Here is a 10,297-nt window from a genome sequence, read left to right on the forward strand (position 1 = left end):
CCAGGGCAAACCAGATTTAAGCCATTTTTCCAAAATAGGCAAAGGAAATGTAGTGTTTGTTATTCACGGATATGCTTTCTGAGGCTCAGCAGCTATTACAATCATAGCTTAAAAGGAGGCGGGAAACAAGGTACTATTGTCAGAGAATCATATTAAAACTTTGACCTTTTGTCTTCAGATAGTGCATTGGTCATTACCACCGTCTCACCGTCTATATAAGGCTGCTATTGATAGTTCCATTTTGCAGATGTGGAAACATAGCCAAAACTATGAAAGACCTGGCCCAAGAACATACCACTGGTTAGTCCTGGCCTCCTGACTCCCGGTCCAGTGCCTTTTCAATTTACTGAATCAAGTACCTGAATTTAGAGCCCTCATCATGGGCACAGTGAAAGATGTGCTTCCTCCAATTTCTGAAGGCCAACCATCTTGGACTCACAAAGTCTCCAGCTGTGGGTTTTAGGTTCCATCATTTTGACTCAGTAACTCACTGCCCCCTTCACAAAGCCAGTCTCTCTATGTGGCTGAGGCACCATGATAAACTTGACCCAGCATATTTGTTACTGAAGCATAAGACATGGTTTCCTCTGGTGGAGAATGAGCTCAGGGAACAAAAATATTTGTCCTGTTCCAAGGTCACTGGGAGGCCCTGCCTTCAATCTGCTCTTCGCTTGAAAATCTTACCACGTTATCTTGTGTTGAATTAAAGTTCTGTTTCTTTTTTTATTAGCACGGTGGACCTATTCTGCTTAAGCTCCCTCCTTTTTTTTTCCTAATGTGAATCTTAAAGCTAATAAGAATGCAAATCCCAGCAGACCTACTCTCTCTCTTATAATCCATTAGAACGTGAGATCGCCGTCTCTGGAAAACTTAAAAAACCATTTAAAAACAAAAAGATGAATAAGTGAAAATGTTATGAACCTGGAAATGTTAATTAAGCCATTCTCAAGGAACAGGTTTTTCAGCCCAGATTAAAACATCCCATCACTTTTAAATAGTTAACATCTTTCTCCTTGAAATAAGTCCAAATTAAGGACAAAATCATTATAAAAAGAAATAGTAAAGGGACCAGAAAATGGTGTTAAGAATTTGGCTGTCTACTGAGATACTCAACTTAGAGCAAACCACGAAGGCCAAAGCCATAAAGTGAAGTCGATTTCCAGACATACTGTAGTTATTGCCAAGCAATAGTCTGGGTTCCTTGACGTAGATTCATAGAATGTGGAAGCTCACAGATCATCCTGTTGAATTCTTTCATTTTTGTTTTAGATTAAAGAACTGAGTCCCAAAGAGGGTAAGTCATTTTCTTGAAGTCATTTAATAGAGCTGAGGCTAGAAGCTGAAACTCTAGACTCCCAGTCCAGTGCTCTTTCCACTGTTGGACAAAATGATTGCAAAATAATAGTAATGATAACGATAACTTTTTTAAAAGGTACTGAATCTGTACCATATTATCTGAAGATGTATCTCCCAGACTGTTTTCTTTTCCAGTAAAGAAACAGAGAACAACCTTACTTGTCAGAATATTATGCAGCTAGCTATCTTTTTTTTTTTAGGGTTTATGGCCTTTTTTTTTCCTTTTTTTTTCTTATAGGGATTCTCTTTATTTTTATCAAGTTTACACTGCAAATTAAGTTTCAATTTAACAATTTTTATACAAATTGTTCTGTGCCATTAGTTACAATTTTTACATTGTGTATGCATTCTTATTATTTCCATTCTATTTGTTCTGTTTCCATTGATCTAGCTTCCCTGCCCCTCCCTACCGTCTCATCTTTGCTTTTGAGTGAATGTTGACTGGTCTCATTTAGCTGATGGTTTAAGGGAGCACATTACTCACAGGTGATATTGTTTATTTTATAAGCCAGTCTATTATTTGGCTGAAAGGTGACCTGCAGAAATAGCTTCAAATCCAAGTTCAAATGTTACCTTAGGGCGATAGTCTCAGGGGTTCCTCTAGTCTCTATTGATTCAGTAGGTCTGGGCTTTTTTAGGAATTTGAGTTGTTTTCTACATTTTTCTCTCACTCTCTCCAGGACCTTCTACGGTGTCCCTGGTCAGAACGGTCGGTAGCCAGCTAGCTTTCTTGGTTCTCAGAAATGCAGACATAAACTGTAATGCCAAGAAAAGAGTCTTAGCCCCCAAAGCAGCTGTAACAAAGCTCATGCACTAAATGTCATTCACTCAGCCCCATGGAAGGCATCTTCAGGCTCTTCTCGGCATGATTTGTTCCGTTCGACATAGAATTCCAAGCGGATTTGAAGTAGGAAGCTCATTGATAGCAGCCTGACAGCAAGAAGAGGCAGCTGTCATTTCTCACTGATAGCCACTAGAATTGACAATGGAGAGCCTAACAGTGACGGGGGCAGCGGTGTTTCAGTGATAGAATTCTCACCTCTCACGTGCGTGACCTAGGTTCAATTACCAACCAATGCACTTCATGCACAGCCACCACCCATCTGTCAGTGGAGGCTTGCGTGTTGCTATGATGCTGAACAGTTTTCAGCAGACCTTCCAGAGTAAGGCAGACTAGGAAGAAAGGCCTGGTGAACTATTTCTGAAAAATGAGCCAATGAAAACCCCACGAATCACAATTGTCAATGAAAACGCTATGGATCACAACAGTCCAATCCGAAACCGATCATGGGGATGGCACAGGACTGGGCAGCGTTTCCTTCTGTTGTGCCTGGGGTCCCCAGGAGTCAGGGGCTAACTCAGATGGCTGCTAACAATAACAGCTTCACAGTGAGGGAGCAGATGGAAAAGCTATAAAACTAGCAATAAGAACCAAAAGTTAAGTAATATGGGACTATTTTGTTCAGGGGCAAAAGGCTCTACAAAAGTAGCTTATGAGGGCACCATCGTATTACATCAAAGTACGACAGGAAGAACTAACAACAATAACTTTTGTTGACCACCTACCCATGTGTGAGAAACTGTACTGAGTATTTTCATAAATTATTTCTAAACTTTTCAATCCTAAAATGGAAGTAATGCAATGCCTGTTTTGTAGATAAGGAAACCAAAGTTCAAATAAAGTCAAAAATCATGCCCAGGGTCACAAGACCGATCAAAGGCAGAGCCAGGATTTGAATGTGGATGGTCAGGCTCCGAACCCCGTGTTTTTCCCTTCATGCTCTGTGATTTGAATTTATCACCGACACCGGGAGCAAGAAAGAAAATGATACAGCACGTATGACTTTCTCTATAAAAAAGGGGTAAGGAGAATAAAATACATTTTTGAATAGACCAGCTACATATATGTTTACTGCAGACAATATAGAAGATATAAGGCCCAATAGTCCTTCAATTAATTGACATCATTGAACATATGTAACTTTTGCATAAAATGTGAGCTCCCCTTTGATTTCTAATACTTAAAAATGTGAGTTGTTTTAGTAAAATTATTCTACAATGTACAACATATTTCCCTGTTCTAGCAGAGAGTGGGCCCCCTTACCCCCGTACATACAGGCCCGCCCTTTGTGAGCTCACAGGCTGCTTTGGGAGACAGGCCTGAAAACAATTGTGTAATCAAGTGTCAGGTAAAAATAAATCCCAACTTTCATGTACTCCCTGGCAACAAAACATTAAAAATATTTAGTTTTTGTTTTCTATTAATGAAAAACAGGCACATACCAAAAAATCACCACAAAACAGTAATCACTATGAGTGAGTAGCTACCATGACGGTTCGGTGTCAGTTCGTGGGGTCATTTAATAATTCACTTTTTGGCTTCCTGGAGGTGTATAGAATGTGGCCTATCTTCCTGTTTAAAAGATAACAAGCTGATTTTTTAGGCTTAATTTGGACTTAGATAGGGCTTGATGTTTTTCTGTCATGTAGCTACATCTTTCCGGATCCTGTAAAATTATCATTCTTTTTTCTTTGATGTGGAAAAATGAGGCCCAGAGAGGTTAAGTGACTTTCCAAGGTAATACAGCTGGCCAGTATTCAAATCAGAACTAGAATTCAGGTCTCTTGATTACTGGCACGGTCTCTTTCTATGATAGCACTCTGTCTTGGTTTAAATTTTTATTTTTTCCTTTTTTTTTTTTTACTGTACTTCAGGTGACGGTTTACAGAATAGTTTCTCATTAAACAGTAGTACACATATTGTTTTATGACATTAGTTAACAACCCCACGACATGTCAACCCTTTCCCTTCCCGATGTTTTGTTTTTTTTTTTTTTTTGGTGAAAATATACATAGCCAAACATACACCATTTCAAAAATTTCTACATGCACTGTTCAGTGACATTGACTACGCTCTTCCAATTGTGCTGCTATTCTCACTTTTGATGAAGGTTTACAGAACAAAACAGTTTCTCATTAAACAGTTAGTACACATGGTGCCCTATGACAATGGTTAACAACCCCACTACACTTCAACACTGTCCTTACTCAACCTCGGGTTGGTTTAAATTTTTGCTTATTCTTTCCTGTACCTCTCAAAAGTAGGATGCAATTTCTGTACTTGCCTTTGCACACCATGGTGCACCGCAAGGTTAGGATAACATGTCATTGTTCAGTTCCATGCCACCAACATTTCCTGAAAACCTTCTCATGAATTCATTAATCCATTTATTCGATTAAATATTTTTGAGCTTCTACAACATGCCTGGCACTAGATGGGCTACAGACGCCATGAAGAATACTCTGCCCTCAAAACACAAAACACAACAAAACCAAAAGCATCTTATATTTCACAGCAGTTCCTGGTGGTGCAAACAATTAACATGCTAAGCTGCTAACTGAAAGATTGGAGGTTTGGGTTTTCCCAGAGGTGCCTAGAAAGAAAGGCCTGGCTGTCTACATGTGAAAACTCAGCCATTGAAAACCCTGTGGAGCATAGTTCTACTGTGCACACATGGGGCAACTAGGAACTTGGTATATTCTAGGAGGAAAAATAGACACATGCACAACTAAATGTGTACAAAAGGCAGACTGGGGGAAACGTCATTTATAACAAAGGCACAAGCAAAATACTAAGCAGGCACAGAGCAGGCACTGAGTCTGCCTGGTGAAACAAGAAACCCTGTGAGGCAGTTCTACTCTGTCCTATAGGGTCGCTATGAATCAGAATCGACTTGATGTCAGCAGGTTTGGTGGTTGTTTTTATTTTTGGGTGAAACAAGGAGATAAGGCAGTATCTTGAAACACTTCATGGAAGACATGACAGTTCTGTCAGACTTTCACAACTGAGCACTTCATTTTGTATTGTTTTATGTTAGTCAGCTATTGTTATGATAATGTGCTGTAACAAACAACCCTAAAATGTCAATGGCTAGAAATAACAAACATGTACTTTCTGCTTACAGGTCTGCGGGTTCGCTGGGGAAGCTCTGCCTTCAGCTACAGGTTACCTAGCGCATGTTCTCTAGTGGTGCAGAGCAGGGGTAAGAGAGGGTGAGGAGAAACACGCAATGCCTCCCGAAGCCTCGGCTTGGAATTGCAGCACTGTCACTGCTACCCACGTTCCGTTGTTCAATGCAAGTCACCTGGCCAAGCCAAAAGTCAAAGGTGTAGGGAATGTACTTTAGCCACAGGGAAGCCAGGAAAGAGCAGTGAGGGAAGGAAGCATCGTGAGCAAATAATACAACCCACCACTTGTTTGTTCTTTAGTTGTTTCTTAGACCTTATAGTCTCAGTATGAAATGATCCTTGAAGACAAAAAAAAAAAAGCTTTTCTTTCTCTTGAGCTCGTCTTTGTTCCCAGGGGAATTTTGGCTGTGTTGAAAGAGGAAGAAGGTAGAGTAGGAGAACAGCATTTGTTATACCAAGGCCACCTCCACCTGCAGGATGGCTACCCTATCAAGGAGGAACTTCATTAATCTCTTTCTCTGTAGGCTGTCCAGCATGTAGCTCTATGTCTGGAACATAGAACCAACCAAACTAGTTGCCATCAAGTCGACACCAACTCACGGTAGCCCCGTGTGTGTCAGAGTAGAACTGTACTCCACAGGTTTTTTCAACGGCCGATTTTTCAGAAGTAGATTGCCAGGCCTTTCCTCTGAGGCATCTCTGGGTGGACTCAAATTGCCCATCTTTCCGTTAGCAACCAAGAGCATTAGTCATTTGCACCACCCAGGGACTCCCTGGAACATAGAGGGTACCCCAAAATGTTCATTAAGTGAATGAATCAATAAAAGAACAAAACTGCGACATTTGCTGCTTTAATCACCCAGACCCAAGACTGCAGTTCTGTTTGATTGATAGCTGATACATGGAAAGCCTCAATAAATAAATACTTTCATATTCTTATAACCTAATACTATGCAGTCATTAAAAATGATGTTGTAGAATAAAGACTTGGGTAGAAGTTCATGGTATATGTTACTTGAACAAAAAATAGGCAACAAAAATAGAATTATTCTCACTTTTGGTACAATAAATCTCATATGTATTTGAGTGACTGTAATTTTCTTGTTTTGGTTCATTTTTCTATTCTAACATTTCTATAGCAAGCACACATTTATTTTGCAATAAAATTTAAAGTTAGTTTAAAAATAAAATAAATGTACAGTATCACATATGAGCAACATGTTCTAATTTAAATTCCCAAACAAATTCTGTTCAGTCTGGAAAAGCACCGTTCCTTGGGAGGTGAGATTTGCACTCTTGCTCTGTATGCAGAGATGTTCTAAAAAGTGGATCAGAGGATAGTAGTTCAGTAAATTGAGCTTTGATCTGAGTCTGTGTTCACATAAGAGGAATATAACAATTAGCCCCAAAGGGAAAGTCACTTTAGGCGTTTAGAAAACGTGTAACGATCAGCTGGTACAACCTGGGAGTCAGGAGGCCTGGGCTAGGCTTCCCACCCATCTACTGTACTGCGTTGGGCAAATCACCCAACCATTTGAAAATGAAATTTTCTCAAAGGGAAAGTGAAGTTGATTCCTGCCATCCGTTAGTTTAGGTAGGTACTCATAGATCCTTGTTTAATGATGATGTTGTTCTCATGAAGTAATGGAGTAGAAAAAGCTATAGATTTTACTCTTAAACAGATGGGACTGCCTTCTCTTCCAACTGTAAACAATATGCTGATATTGAGGATTAGTATTAATTCATCACTGATTAAATGCTACCTTAGTCAGGATAATGTAGCTGCTATAATAAGAAGTCTCAAAATATGTAATGACTTAAACTGAATACAAATTATTCCTCATTCATGGAGTGCATGGTATTCCTAGTCAGCAGGAGGCTCCCTGCATGTAGTAATTCAGGTACTCTGGCTCCTTCTGTCTTGTGACTTCGCCACCTCTAAGGTATTGCTGTTGTTTGCATCACTTGGTAGAAAAGAGAAAGCTTGGAGGGAGACACACCCATTTTATAAAAGTCTGGGTCTAGAAATAGCATGTGTCATTTCTGTTCACATCCCACTGGCTGAGACTCAGTCAGAAGATTATACTAACTGCAAGTGAGGCTGGGAATATACTATAGTTCTGTGCCGGGAAGAAGAGGAAATGAATATTGGGTAAACAGTTTATAGTGTCTGCCACAAATGCATAGAATGTGCTAGGCTCTGTGATAGACAATGAGGATATTAAGATGAATAAGATCCTTTTCCTGCTCTAACGGAATTCCCATTCTAGTGGCAGAGATTACACTATATTTATAGATAATTATTGTTTAGTGTCCATTACCTATCTGTCAGTTTGTCATACTTGATGGCTTGCATGTCGCTATGATGCTGGAAGCTATGCCACTGGTATTTTAAACACCAGCAGCGTTACCCATGGTGGACAGTTTCCATCGGAGCTTCCAAACTAAGACAGAGTAGGAAGAAATGTCTAGTGATCTACTTTCGAAAATTAGCCAGGGAAAACACTGTGGATACAACAGAATATTAGCCAATACAGTGCTGAAGATGAGCCCCCTAGGTTGGAAGGCACTCTTAACACACAGTGGCAGTAACAACAGACTTGCATACCAACAATCTTGAAGATGGCGCAGGACGGGGCAACGTTTCGTTCGGTCGTACATGGGGTCACCGTGAGTCAGGGCCAATTCGACAGCAACTAACAACAGCAACAACATAGTTTAGTGTAGAATGTGCTAGCACAAAGTTATGAAAGGAGACAGTGAGAGCATTGAGGCAGGAAGAAGCAATTCTGCCTATAGTGGAGGGGGTCATGAAAGGCTTTAATTATGTCAGTTCCATAACTGTTTATTGAGCAACTACTAAGATGGAGCCCTGGTGGCACAATTGTTAAGAGCTCGGCTGCTAACCAAAAGATTTGGCAGTTTGAGGCCAGCAGCTGCTCCCTGGAAACCCTATGGGGCACTTCTACTCTGTCCTATAGGATCGCTGTGAGTTGGAATCAACTTGAAGACAATTTTTTTTTTTTTTAAATATCTAGGCACCTATAATGTGCAAGTTTCTGCAGCTAGAAACAATATGCAATCTTAATCCTTATGGGAGATGATCATATAAACAGATAAATTCAAACAGAGAATTATCCATATAACTAGGTAATGGAAGAAGTATAGTGAGCACATTTGGTGGGTTAAATACTCTGATTTTGGAGTCAGATGTACCTGGGCTAGAATCCCAGCTCTAACACTGTCAAAGCCACATTGTATGGCTTTGGGCAAGTTTTCCATCCTCTTGGGGACTTTGTTCCTGATTTTAAAACAGGAATAATGACACCTGGAATGGCAGTATATACCCTCAGGATTGCGTGGGTAACTTTGTGATCTTGGAAAATCCTTCAAACCATTCTGGGCTTTAGCTTCCTCACCTTTAAAATTGGGTTGATAATAGTGCCAGATTCATAAAGTTGGTAGGAATATGTGAATTAATATACAAAAGTTCTCATTTTGTGTAGTGTGCCTAGCACATGAAAAGTGCTCAGTAAGCGTTAGCTCTCATCATTACTGGCCCCACCGTTTGTTATGGATATTAAATGAGATAATGCAAGAGCCTGGCAATCATGCAGTTTTCAACCATTGGTAACAATTATTATTATAAGTGATAAGCTGGAGGCATGACCATACAGTCCTAAAAAGAAACTGCTGAGAAACCAGATGGAACAGAATGACTGAGGCAAAAATTCCTGTCCCACAAATGTATTCTTTTAGTTTTGTGGTAAAATACATACAACAAAACATTTGACATTTCAACCACTTTTACTTGCGTAATTCAGTGACATTAACCCATTACCACTAAACCCAAATGTATTTTTCACCCATCCTAGGACATGTGAAGCAATTTAGGCATGTGGTGCATGGAAGGACAGGGCTTCTAGTTAACAGAGAGAAGGCTATTCATTTCCTTAGCTACTTTTCTCCGCCTCTTCCGGTGGAGAGGGCTTTGAGAATGTGCCATAAAATTTAGGTGAAGGAAAGACAATATAAATGATTTGCTCCAAGAGTGCGGGAAGAAGATCTCCCTAAACACAACATTCATTGGTAAGAGCTTCCAGAACCTTCCAAAATTCTGTCTCCTATTATAGCATCCCGCAAGTCCAAAGTAATGAAATAAAGACCTGGAAATAGGTAAACACAATTACAGCACCCGGGTAGCTCCTTGGCAGGCATGGGGTGTTTGAGAGCATTGGCTTGGGTCTCATTTTCCATAATCGAGCCCAGCCCTGCTGTGATCGCTGTAGTATTATGACCTATGGAGCAAAGAAGGTACCAAACGTGATATTTCATTTTTGGGTAGCTGGGGGTAGTAATGAACCAGTTGCAGTCAAGTGAATTAATCTCCTCACTTATTCAAAAACGAAACTTCATGTACAGCAATTTGTTCTTCATTGCTTCCCTCCCGTTGTAGTCTTTTCAAATTACTCTTCCTACAAAAAAATGGAGAGCAAGAAAAAGACAACTCAACGAAAAAAATATTTTAACCCTTCCTAAATGTTGGTATCTTTTCTGATTGTCAATAATAGTAGCAAATGCATCCCATAGATACACAGCTTACAGTTTACATAGTGATTCTATTAGCCTCATACTGACTGATTATGAATCTGAAAAAAAATGGAATAAACATGCAGAGGTGTATAGCATAGATTCCAGAGCCAATTTCATACAGTTTAAATTATCAATCGGTATTTGTCCAAACTCCAAAGGAGCATCCTAATCAATCTCATTCAGTAGAATTACTCAAACAATTATTGTGCATTTAATAAAATAGAAGTTAATGATTAAAAACACATTATTGAGAATGAAAGGGTCTGGCATAGGTAGGTACAGATATATAACACAGCTGTTAATCCTCCATTAATTTGTTGTTAATAACACTGATGTTTTGGTTGCATATAATAACTATTTCATTAAATCTAAATTAAAC

The sequence above is a fragment of the Trichechus manatus genome, unplaced genomic scaffold (assembly GCF_000243295.1).
Source record: "Trichechus manatus latirostris isolate Lorelei unplaced genomic scaffold, TriManLat1.0 scaffold00003, whole genome shotgun sequence".
In the NCBI taxonomy this organism is placed as follows: Eukaryota; Metazoa; Chordata; class Mammalia; order Sirenia; family Trichechidae; genus Trichechus; species Trichechus manatus.